The following is a 13139-nucleotide window of genomic DNA, read 5'->3' as shown; positions in this document are numbered from 1 at the left end:
TGCATTGCTGTACAGAGGTAACTCGTGGTTGCTGTGATGCTAAACACTGCGACACTGATGTGCCAAATGTGATAACAGTAACCCATGGTGGACAGTGTTTGGTGGAGCTCCCCGTAAAACAAGCCTGGAAGCAGGAGTGGCATCCACTTCCAAAATGGCTTGCCTCCAGAAACTCCATGAACAGTGCTCCGGTGTTTCATTCATGGGGTTGCTATAAGTTGTATGGGGTTGCTATAAGTTGTCTACGACTCGAGGACACTTAACAACAACAACAGCAACAACTTTTAAAAGTAACATTGTTAAATTTACGTTTGGAGAAAATCATGCTGTCATCAGTGCCCGTGGTCTAGGTAAGTTGTGGTCAGGAGGGGGTAAGGGAGCCACTGTAATAGATTGTTATGGACTTAATTTAAGTGATGACAGCAAGAAAACTAATTGTGAAGAGATCAAGATTCAAAAGTAAAAGTGCACAGTAACTTATTGCTTATATAAGATAAGGGTAAGGTAAGAGCAGGCCCTCTGGCTGTCCTGGTGGTGCATGGGTCAAGTGCTGGCCAACCTGCTAAAATATTGGTTAGTGGTTAGAAATCATCGGCAGCTACACAGGAGAAAGCAAAGATTACAAACTTGGAAACTTTCTGGGCAGTTCTACTCTGTTCTGTAAGGTCACTATGAATTGGAAAGAACTTCACAGCAACAGGTCATTTTGGTTTGGATCTATGACCTGGTTAAGCTCTAAAGGAAAAGATTGAATTATTGGTCTCAATTCTCTCCCAGAGACAGTTGTGTAGATTCATATCTATAAAATGACAGTTAGTGTGTGCTTGCCTATTATTTTCATTTGGATATGTGACTTACCTGGGATACTAGCAGGCATGGCATAAATAAAGTGATATTGGTGGTCTTGTCCTTTTGTGTTCATGCTTTTAACCATGACTCTAGAAGTTTTGGGTTCATACAAATGGAGAAATACAGGAAAATATCTGAAGTTATCTCTGCATTTAAAACCAAGCCTAACTGAGGCTCATATGTTGTTGTTGTTGTTATGTGCCATCGAGTCGTTTCCGACTCATAGCTACCCTATGCACAACAGCTCTAAACCCTGCTCTATCCTGCGCCAACCGCACCGCCTCTGACACACCCATCCCGATTACCCCAGTTACCGAATCAATCCATCTCATAGAGAGTCTTCCCCTCCTGTGCTGTCCCTCCACCCTCCCAAGCATGAGGTCCCTCTCCAAGGACCTGTCCCTCCTGGCAACATGTCCAAAGTATGTCAGACGAAGCCCCAGAATCCTTGCCTCCAAGGAGCAGCTTGGTTTAATCCTCTCCAAGATGGATCTGTTTGTTTTCCTGGCAGTCCAGGGTACATTCAGTACCCTTCTCCAGCACCACAGCTCAAAAGCATCCACTCTCCTTCTGTCCTCCCTAGTCATTGTCCAACTCTCTGATGCATAACAAGCGATTGCAAATACCATGACCTGTATCAGGCGCACCTTAGTCTCCAGAGAGACACTGTTGCTCCTGAGTACGTTTGAGAGGTCCCTAACGGCAGACTTTCCCATCGCGATACGCTTTTTGAGTGAGAAATAATCCATACTTTTATGTCACTTGAGATGTTTATGCCTCTAGTGGCCTAGTGGTAGGAAGCTGTGCTGCAAACCTGAAGGCATATGGTTTGGCTTCACCAACAGTTTTGCAGGAAAAGGGCAGTCTCCTCCCATGTGATCAACTACTTTTGAAAACCTGCTGGAGGGTAAGCTATGAATCGGTTCCAGTTCCATGGTACACAACAACAACAGTCATAAAAACAGCCCTTTTAGTCCATGACATGGAGTGACGATTCCCAAAAGTAACACATATCACTAAGTCCTAGTGAGAAATGAGGCTCTTGTAATCAGTTGTTTGACATTTTTCTATAATTTTATCACATTGCAACTTTAGGGAAGCTAGTCGGTTAGTCTTATTCACAGGAGCCCAAGTGTTGAAAGAAAGTGATGAGCTCAGAACTTCCAGGTTACAGTTGCGGCATCACATAAAAGATTTCCAAGTTTCTGATTATGCCCTGAACCACGCATTATATCTTATAAGTCACAAATCTGGTAGTATTGAAAGCTAAATCTCAAACCTGATTGTAAGCATAGCCAAATCACACCACCAACTGAAGATAAAGTGAGGGCACTTACAGGGAAGAGAAAAGTGTCCTGAAACGTCATTTGACTTTTTAGCAGAAAATCAGGAAGGTGAGGACACTGAGCCTCTAAATTCTGTGGAATCAGCCCTGCAAATGAAGCCTAAGCTCCTATATCTCGCTAGTGAAATTACCACAGCCTAGATTAGAGCCTTATGTCATCTGCATAATGAAGGTTATTTATGAGTCTTCTGCCCATCCTGATGCCAAATTTCCCTTTTAAAAAATTCATTTCATTTTTAAAAAATTACATTTTTCCACTCTCTTCCTTCACTCACCAAGTTCTTCTACCCTGTGATTTCTCCCCTGACCCACTCTTGGGCCCCCTGTCCTCTACCCTTCTCTCTTTGTATGGTCATACTCATCTGGAAAACACAGTTTTCTTCATAAGAGCTCAGATTTTCATATAATTTGTTCAGCATACAGATTAAATAGGTATGGAGAAAGAATACAAACCTGACACATGTTGTTGTTGTTGTTAAGTGCCATCGAGTTGCAGGCAACACATAGCGGCCCTATGAAGGTGAGTCCTCAATGCTTGGGTGCCTTTCATCCTCTCTCCAGGATGCCACTCCTCCTTCCAAGCTTGTTTTAATCAGGGAGCTCCACCCCACTCTCTGTCCTCATTAGGCAACCAACCAACCAAGCATTTGACACATCAGTGTCACAGTGTTCAGCTTCACAGCAATCACAAGTTACCGCTGTACGGCAACTTGTACACCATGGCTATATGACCTATAGGAATATCTGAACAAAAACAATTAAAGACAGGCCCAAGGGCTGTGGATTAAAGTCACCCACCTTTGGCTTGGTAGCATCGCTTTCTGTCCACTGGGCCAGCTGATCTATTTCCTGACACATACCTTTCCTAATTTTAACCATGCTATATTCCCTTGCTGTGTTCACACAAAAGCCTCCTCATCTAGGTCTAAGTTTCACATGAGCACAATCAAGTGTTCTGGAATTCCCATTCTTCTCATGTTAGCCATGATTTGTTATGATCCACACAGTCAAATGCCTTTCCAGAGTCAATAGCACACACATAGACTTTCTTCTGGTATTCTTTGCTTTCAGCCAGGAACCATTTGACATCAGCAATTACATCTCTGGTGCCACAGCCTCTTCTAAATGTAGATTGAATGTGTGGAGGAGTGCTGAAGATCCCATGGACTGCCAAAAGAACAAACAGATATGTTTTAGGGAAGGTGCAGCCAGAGTGCTTCTTGCAGGCAAAGATGATGAAGCATCTTCTCACATACTTTGGGCACGTTGCTAGGAGAAATTGTTCCTTGGGGCAGGGTATCATGCTTGGAAAGGGTGGCAAGAGAGAGGATGACCCTAGCCAGGTGGGTTGACATAGCAACTAGGGAGACGACGGTGTTCAGATCAGATGTTCACAGGTTAATATGAGTCGTACTAAAGTTGAAGGTACTGAACAACAGCAACGTCAGAGCCTTGGATATTGCCTGAGGCAGATGTCTTAAAAGCTATTGTTTTATGTCTCCAAGAATCATGTTCTTGTTTTGGCTAAGTGCCACAGTCTAGTATGACTTATAGAGACCTTATCAACAACAGATCAGAATCCTGTGCCATCCTTCATTGAGAACCTGTCTTTTCCCGATGTGATGTCCCTTAAACTTGCTCTGCATATCTTTAAGTACGTTTGATTTTCTAAAAAAACATATTTAACTATGACTCTTAGCACCAGTAGAGGGCAGCAGAGAACACTGTTCGAAATCTGAAAAGAGTTTTGGGGAAAAATAGTTGCTCAAACTTATAAGTGCAGTTTATCATTTCAACATCAAAAGGAAATTACACTCTTCTTGTGGGAAATCTTCGCTTCACCCCTTCTAAGGTCTCCCATGTTCAAAGGAATATCATCATAAAAAATGATTATTTATATCCTATTATGAGATGTTTACACATTTCAAGATAGATCTAGAAGCGGCCTTTTTAACATGAAAGTGACCTCGTTTTTTTCTCACTTTTTCACCTCCAGCATAGATCATATGATAGTCTGATTGAAATTGTCCAGGACAATTCAATCTCATTTCACCAATACCTAATATGTCAATACTTACACGTTCTGAAATATTTATGCTCTTGGCATCAGAAGTCAGGAAATAAAAAGACGAATTGCATTGGGTAAATCTGCTGTCAGGGTCCTTTCCAAAGTGCTAAGAAGCAACGATGTCAGTCTAGAGACTAAGGTGAGCCTTATCTAGTCTGTGCTCTTTGCAATTACTTGCTATATATCAGAAAGCTGGACAATGACTAAGGATGACAGAAGAGTTGATGTTTTTGAGTTGTGGTGCTGGAAAAGAATCTTTAACATACCATGGACGGCCAAGAAAACAAAAAGGTCTTGAAAAGGGTGAAACCAAGTTTCTTCTTGAAGGCTGTTGTTGTTGTTATGTGCCGTCGAGTCGTTTCCGACTCATAGCGACCCTATGCACAACAGCCCTAAACCCTGCTCTATCCTGCGCCAACTGCACCGCCTCTGACACACCCATCCCGATTACCCCAGTCTTGAAGGCTAGGATTTTGAAACTCCATCTAACATGCTTTGGGCAAGTGGACAGGAGAGACGAGTCCTTGGAGAAAGACATCATACTCGGAAGGAGGAGGGACAGCACAGGAGAGGAAGACCCCAGATGAGATGGATTGATGTAGTGACTGGGACAATGGGGGTAGGAGTGTCGGAGTTAATGAGACTGGCTCAGCACAGGGCAAGGTTCAGAGCCAGGTGACTCAAGGGTATGTAACAACAACAATATACAAATAGATTATACTTTACAGAAGGGAAATGAGAAAATCTGATTTTTCATTAATAAAAAATTAACTTGTGGGTTTTCTCTGGCAGCTTTTATTATATCAGAGATAAATATTATAGGATAACATTTTAAAATAAAAGCCACAAAAATAAAACAACAACACTAAAACATTGGTGAGCCCAGGTCAGCCATTTAACATTTTAAGACTCAATTTCTAATCTGTAAAAATAAAATATAACCAAGATGATATATAAAATTGATTCTATCTCTAGAATTACAACATTTCCTTATTAAAAAAATTCCAATGATCTAGTGCTAAGACTTGGACCTGGCCCTTTTAGAAGTGCCAGAGAACAAATCTAACATCTTATCTGCGATAACTTTAGTAGTTAAGGAATATTGGGGAGATCAGCTGAGGCATTTGAAATCTAAACTCCAAGAAATAAACAAATCAGAGAAAAACAGATGGAGAGGACTTATGATACCTAATTAAAATGCAGAACTGGAGGGGATTGTATTACAATGAATTAATCTTTTTTTTTTCTTTTCAAAGAGGAAACCGATCTGGGGGGAGGGGTGTTCAAGGAGGAAATATACAAGAGTGAGTGAATGGGGAAAAATCAAATGGAAAGAATACGCTGTAAAAATATCTGTGTTTCATTAAAAAATCATTAATAATAAAAAAGAAAAAATTCAGAACAAATAAGACCTTATTAGCATGAAAGGATACTAATCTGTATGTTTCTCTTAAGATGTTGTTCTAAATTATATGCCAAGTCAAAGTTACCTAAATTACCATTTTTAAATAAGAATTAAGGTTTTGAATATTTGAAATTAAACTTCAACTTACTGCCATCGATTTGGAACCCACTACTAGCTAACCCTCCACTGGGTTTTCCGTAGCTGTAAATTGCAGGAGGGGAGATTGTGAATCTTTTCCTGAGGAATCCTTGGTGGATTCCAATCACCACAGAGACACTGCATTTTGGTTAGCTTTGCAAACTCTGACATGTATTGCGATTACTCTCTTCCATTTCACATGGCCTGACTATCACACACTCCATCCCTAAAGGGAATAAACACCCAAGTCAAATATTCCTTTGGAACAAAAACTGATCTGTTCAGAATTAAAGCTGTTAATCTAAGCAAGCAATACACCCTTGCCGTGCTCCTATAACCTTTACTTAACTGCAGCACTATTCCACCGCACAGGAAACCGCCATCACTCAACTGGTGCCATGACTAAGTGTTTGTGAGATAAAAACCAAAGAAATAAAGACAGAACACTATTAATGACTATGCCATATAATGTTTAATGTCTTGTAATCCTTTCTTCTAGTATTTCCCCAAAGCTTGATTGAGTTCACAGGCGCTAGGGCTCAACTGACTTTTTATTAAACTGGACTGTCTTCTAGATCACAACTACTTTAAATAAGAGGCTCCCCAACCCCAACTTACTGTTAATCAAAAAGGTCTTCCTTCTGGATCCCAACTGAATATCCCATGGACTGCCAAAAGAACAAACAAATATATCTTGCAGAAAGTGCAGCCAGAATGCTCTTTGTTGGCAAAGATGATAAAGGCTCATCTCTCACATACCATGAGCATTGCTAGGAGAGGGTATTTGTTGGAGAGGGACATCATGCTTGTACAGGCAAACGGTCAGCCAAAGAGAGGAAGACCCTCAACTAGGATTGACACATTGCCTGCCTCAATGCGCTCCACTGTGTCAGAGATGATGAGGGTGGCACAGAATAGGAGAGAAATCACATTTGCTGTTTATAGGGTTGCTATGGGTCATACTTGATTTGATGCACCTAACAACAATAGTTCATGTAAATAAAAAGATTTTAGTATATTTATGTTAAAAAATATTCGCCATAATTTAAGACACAGGCTGAGGTATCCACTGACTCTGGCTCCCTCGTTGGCACTCTAGAGTCTGAAAGGGCTGGAGTAGGCTGGTCCATGAGGTCTTTGTATCCTGGAATCCGGGATGAGGTTAGGAAGGATCTGAAGAAAATATGTGTCAGGAAGTATGTAAATTCCCTGTCAGCCTCTGTCCAGGAGACTGCTTACTTTTAGCAGAATTTAAAAGCAGCAAGACTTTTGGAATTAGGTATATCTGGTGACCATAATCTTTTGCAGGACACTGGTTTATGTGAGCAATGATATTTACCGATTCAAAGATTGTTATAGTTGATTACTGTCTAGTTGAGGACACCTCATAGCAACACTGTGAGCAAAAGACCTGAAGCTTATTGTCATTTCTCAAAGTTCATAGAGTTTCCAGAGCCATTTTGTTTAGGAAGTGGTTGCCACTCCTGCTTCCAAACCTGTCTTAAACTGGCATGAGGTAATACCTACTCAAGAATTTTATATTATCAGCTGTAAATAAGGAACAGGATATAAAATACTATAAGGGGTTTGCAATGTTTTAATATATTTGTAGAATTATTTTGATTATTTTTTCCTCTAAAGTGGAATACTGTTTTATATCTTTTTAGGAAACTGTTAGAGCAATGTTTTGAACAAAATCTAATAGAAATGTAGTGTATGACACTAGTGCTAGTCACACATAATATATGTGAAACTTGCAATGAAAAAAATTCTTATAAAGAGCAGAAGCAGGTGACATTTATTTTAATCATATATTTTATTTTAAAATTCTAGGAGCTCTGGCAGCCTACTGGTAAGAAGCTGCATTATATTCTCAAAGGCACGTAGTTTGAATCCACCAGCAACTCTGCTGAAGAAGGATGGACAATCTCCCCCTGTGCTATATATAGAGTACCTCTGAAAACCTGTTGGTTTCAACCCAATTGCACACAAAAATGAGCACAACAGTGGATCAGTGGTTTATCTCTCAGCCGCTGATGGAAAAGTAGCTGAATAATTGAAACTGACCCGTCGTCATAGGAGAAGGTTATGACAGTCTGCTTCCAATGCAGCCATGGAAAAGCAGAGACAATTCTAGTCTGCACTAAAAGGTCACTATGAGCAGGAGTTGACTTGATGCCAATGTTTTTTGTTCATTTGTTTCATATATTTTCTTTAACTCAAGGTTTTCAAATGGTTACAATTTTGGTGTAAAATGACTACCCACATTGCTAAGATAGCTTACCTTCATATCTTGCCATATTTCTCATGTTGAGTTTTGACAGTTGTTCTACACCTGATATGTTGTTAGGTGCCATCGAGTTGTAGATGAATCATAGCGACCCTATGAACAAAAGACCTGAACGCTTGCATAACATTCATCATTTCTCCACGTTTATGCATATAGATTTGGTAAATGATAGTTCAACACATTGTTATGTATGATCATGTTGGAACCAACACACAACTGACCCTGCAGTCCTATCCTGAATGGTATAGATCTCAAGAAATAAAATAGTGACCAAATCTTCCATAAAAGTGAATAGTCTTCTTGGATGTCGTTGTTGTTATTGTTATGTGCCATTAGGTCACCTGCAACCTGTTGTTGTTGTTCAGTGCCATCAAGTCGCAGGCTACTCATAGTGACCATATGAAGGAGAGTCCTCAACGCTTTGGTGTCTCTCATCCTCTCTCCAGGTTCATAGGGTTTCCGGAGGCAAGCTATTATGGAAGTGGACGCCACTCCTCTTTCCAAACTTGTTTTAATCGGGGAGCTCCACCCCACTCTCTGTCCGCATTGGGTAGCCAACCATTAACACATTTTTTTAAAATTATTATTAAATTTTATTAGTTTTAATGAACATTTACAGAGATTTGGGGTTCTCATTCATTCATTGTTGCACTGTTTTCTCTACCCTCCTCCCCAGTTCATTCTTCTTCCCCCACCCCCCGAATGTCTGTTTTAATTGTCCAATTGCCACAGTGCTTGTCAAAGCCAGTTCTGATTAATCTCCTTTGTCAGTGTGCCCTTTTCCATTCCCTATCACTCCTCCCTGAGAGAGACTTCACCCTGATTCATAAGGAAAAGGGGATGGCGTATTCTCTTAGCTACTTCCTGCTGAAAAGGGACGTTGTGGGTTTCAGGGTGAAGATCTTCTCTCACTACCCTAAAGGGCCCCTTTGGCAGTAGGAAACACATAGACTATTATGGAGATTGCTTTTGGAATTTAGATGCACTGTTATTAATTGTGCTTAGCCGTACATGTTCATATCCTTGAAGATGTCCATTAACACATTTGACACATCAGTGTCACAGTGTTCAGCCTCACAGCAACCACAAGTTACCGCTGTATGGAAACTTGTACACCAGGGCTATACAACCTAGAGGAATGTCTGAATAAAAACAAGGAATATAACAATGAAAAGACAGGCCTGAGGGCCGCAGGCCCGAGGGCCCTTCAGGATCTTACCAACCTGGCACACCCAAATGCTGGCAAAGTTCTTCCGCCAGACTCCCAGTTCATCTGTCATGTCCACTCTGCTGACACCTACGTGGGGCCCAAAGAACACCAAAATTGCCCTGATCCCTCAAACCTGCCATGCCTCAAGGAGCCAGAGTCAGGATTCAGCTGACATTCAATCTCCCAAAGTGATTTAAGATATGATATTTTCAGTTAATTTATATGAGTGTGAAAGTTCAGCAATCAAAATGAAACTGAAGAATTGCCTTTGCATTGTGATGCTGGTGGAAAATATTGAATATACCACAGACTGTCAAAAGAACAAGCAAATCTGCCTCAGTTAAAATGTAACTAGGGTGCACCTTGGAGACAAGTATATTAAAATTTAATTTGTGTGAAAAACAATGTATACGAACTTTTAAAGTAAACCAGTATAAAAGAAAATAAAATAAAAAATATAAAAGAATATTAAAATTTAATCTCAAATACTTTGGGCACATTGTCTGGAGGTGTCAGTCCTTGAAAAAAGACATCTGTGGGGAAACTAAAGTCATATGGAAGAGGGGAAGATCCTCAAGGAGATAGATTGACACAGTCAATGACGCTAAAGACGTAAATATAATAAATATTGTGAGAATTGTGCAGGATTTGGCCAGAGTTTCATTTTGCTATATTAGAGGACCCTATGCATTGGACCTGACTTGACAGCACACTGTACGCGTATGTGGATGGACTTTTTAACTGATCATCCTCTATCTCCTGTCACTCTTCCCCATCCCCCAAAACATACACATTAATCTCATTTATGGATATTCTTGAACTATGGAGTGTTTTGGGGTTTTCATTCTTTTGTTCAAAAGAAATAAAACCATATATTTTTTGATTCGGTAAAAGTAGTAGCAGATTGGATAGAAAACTCAACCATATATTTTGATTTCTTTACTGCTGCTTCCATGACTGTTGACTATGGGTGCAATATTCTTGCCAAGTTTAATCTTTGCTCTGCTTATCATGATATTACTTATTGGTCCAGTTTTCATTCTAAGGCATTCTAAAATTACAAATACAGAAGAAACATCTTTGACACTGTTTTCTATGCTCTGATAATGTGTAGTTCCTGTTGTTATGTGCTGTCAAGTCACCTGGGACTCATAGCGACCCCATGTGCACGTATACGCTTTGAACTGCCCTATCCTGAGCCAATGTCATGGTCTCTGAAAGACCTAATTTCACTTCTTCTCTTAGTCAATCCATTTCATTCTGGTCTTCCTCTCCTGCACTGTCCCTCCACTCTTCCAAGCATGATGTCCTTCTCCAAAGATTGGTCTCTCCTGGCAACATGTCCAAAATACGTAAAATGAAGGTTAAAAATCCCTGCCTCCAGGGAGCAGCTTGTTTTGTCCCTCTCTCGGACAGACCTGTTTGTTCTTCTGGCCGTCCATGGAATGTTCAACTCCTTTCTCCAGCATCACAGCTGAAAGGAATCAATCCTTCTTCTATAATCCTTATATATCAAGCCTTTTATATCAAGCCTTCTGATGCATGACAAGTAATTGTGAAGACCATGCTCTGGATCAGGTGCACCCTAATCTCTAGAATGACATCATTGCTGTTTTGTACTCTAGAGAGGTCCCTGACAGTAGACCTTCCCAGTACAATTCCTCTTTTGTTTTCCTGACTGCTGGTGCCAAAAAGATTGATTGTGGAACCAGTAAATAAGTTGAATTTATCAATAACTTCAATCTCTTTTCTGCTAACATGAAGTTGCCAATTGGCACAGTGGTGGGAATTTTTCTTTTCTTGTTGGTGAGCTTCCATTCATATTGAAGACTACGGTCCTTGACCTTTCGCAGCAAGTGCTACATGTCCTCCTCAGTTTCAGCAAGCAAGGTTTCTGCATAACATAGGTTGTTAATGTCTTCCTCCAATCCTGATGCCACATTCCTCCTCATAAAGTCCACCTTCCTGAATGATCTGTACTGTGTATAGATTGAAAAGTTATGGAGACAGGATGTCTCACTGATGTACTTTTCCTGGTCCTGAACCATTGTTCCCTGTTCTGTTCTGACTACTGCTTCCTGGTCCAAGTAAAGGTTTCACATGAGCATAATTAAGTGTTGGGTGATACCCATTCTTTTCCATGTTAACCACAATTTGTTGTGATACACTCAGTCAAATGCCATTGCATAGTCAATAGAACACAGATAGACATTCCTCTGGTAATATCTGCTTTCGGCCAAGATCCATCTAACATTGCCTATGATGTCCTTAGTTCCACAGCCTCTTCTAAACATAGCTTGCACACCTCGCAATTCTCTGCTGATGTACTGTTCCTGTCGTTCTCGGATAATCTTTAGCAGGATCTTGCTTGCATGTGATATTAGTGATATTGTTCAAGAGTTGCTACGCTCTGTTGAGTCACCTTTTGGAATAGGAATAAATGTAGATTTCTTTCAGTCAATTGGCCAGGTAATTTTCCTACAGATTTCTTGGTATAACCTGGTGACTGTGTCTAAGACAGCATCTGTTTGCTGAATTATGCCAATTGGTATTTCATCAATTCCTTCATAGGAGCTTGAACTTTCTCCTTCATAGCTCTTGATTATGTGTTGTTTGATTAAATTCTTCTGTGTCAGCCAATTCTTTCTGGTGTAGTGACCCTGTTTACTCCTCCCATCTTTTTTATTTGCTTCCAGGATTATGCAACATTCTGCCCTTAGCACCCTTAAGTATTGCAACTTGAGGCTTTAAATTATTCGTCTGTTCCTTAAGCTTAAGAAATGCTGAGTTCATCCTTTTTGATGTTCTTACTCCAGCTCTTTGCACATTTCATTATAGTACTTTACTTTGTCTTCCCACTCTGCCCTTTGACATTTTCTGTTCAACTCCTTAACTTCTCGATTCCTTCCCTTTGCTTTGGCTTCTCGGCACTCAAGTGCAATATTCAATCTCTTCTTATATCCATCTTGGTCTTTTCTTCCTCCTTTGTCTGACATTTTGCATTCTTCATGAGCTCATTTGGTCTTCGTTCATATTTAAAGCCTCAAACCTGTTCCTGAGATGGTATTTAAATTGTGGTGATATAGACTAAACATCAAACTTTGTTTCTTGTGCATTGGATTTGATATTTCTTTAGCATCGGTTTGAACTTGCATATGAGGAGTTGATGGTCTGTTTTACAATCAACACCTGGCTTTAGTTTTCATAGCTGATATTAAACTTCTCCAGCTATATTTTCCGCAGATGTAATCAATCCATTTCCTGTATAGACCATTAGGTGAAGTCCATGTGTAGAGTTGCCATTTATGTTTATTATAAAATGTATTTGCAATAAATACGTCATTAATTGTACAGAATTCTATCATTCTATCTCCAGCCTCATTTCTGTCACCAAGTCCATGCTTTCTAATGTGGAGTTGTGAGTACATTTTACCAGCAGAGGGCGGTGGACCACCGGACCACAGGACCAAATTCAAAGGGGGAAACCTTTATTAGCTGAAAAATCGTTTCATCCAGGAGAAAACAGAAACTGGGGATGGTAGGTGTGGTGTGTTGGGAAAAAGCATTCATCGCCTTTAATTCCCCTGTGGTAATTTTAAATTGCCTTTATTTTACTTCATTGTAGTTGCTGATAATTCTGATGCTATGTGCATCATTCAATGCAGTACAGTGATTTTTCCAGATTTCTTGAAGAGACAATGCCTAGTGTGCTTTCTGTATAAGGTAATTAAACTCCTAAGGATCCCCAACTGCCCTTGACAATAAAAATTAAGTACAAGATTTCATCAATGTATCATTTTGGTTTTAACTCCTCTTCCCCCCTCCCCCCCCCCC

Source organism: Elephantulus edwardii, unplaced genomic scaffold, assembly GCF_000299155.1.
Source record: "Elephantulus edwardii isolate Elephantulus edwardi_28Jun2011 unplaced genomic scaffold, EleEdw1.0 scaffold00034, whole genome shotgun sequence".
NCBI lineage: Eukaryota > Metazoa > Chordata > Mammalia > Macroscelidea > Macroscelididae > Elephantulus > Elephantulus edwardii.
This window is presented reverse-complemented; position numbering follows the sequence as displayed.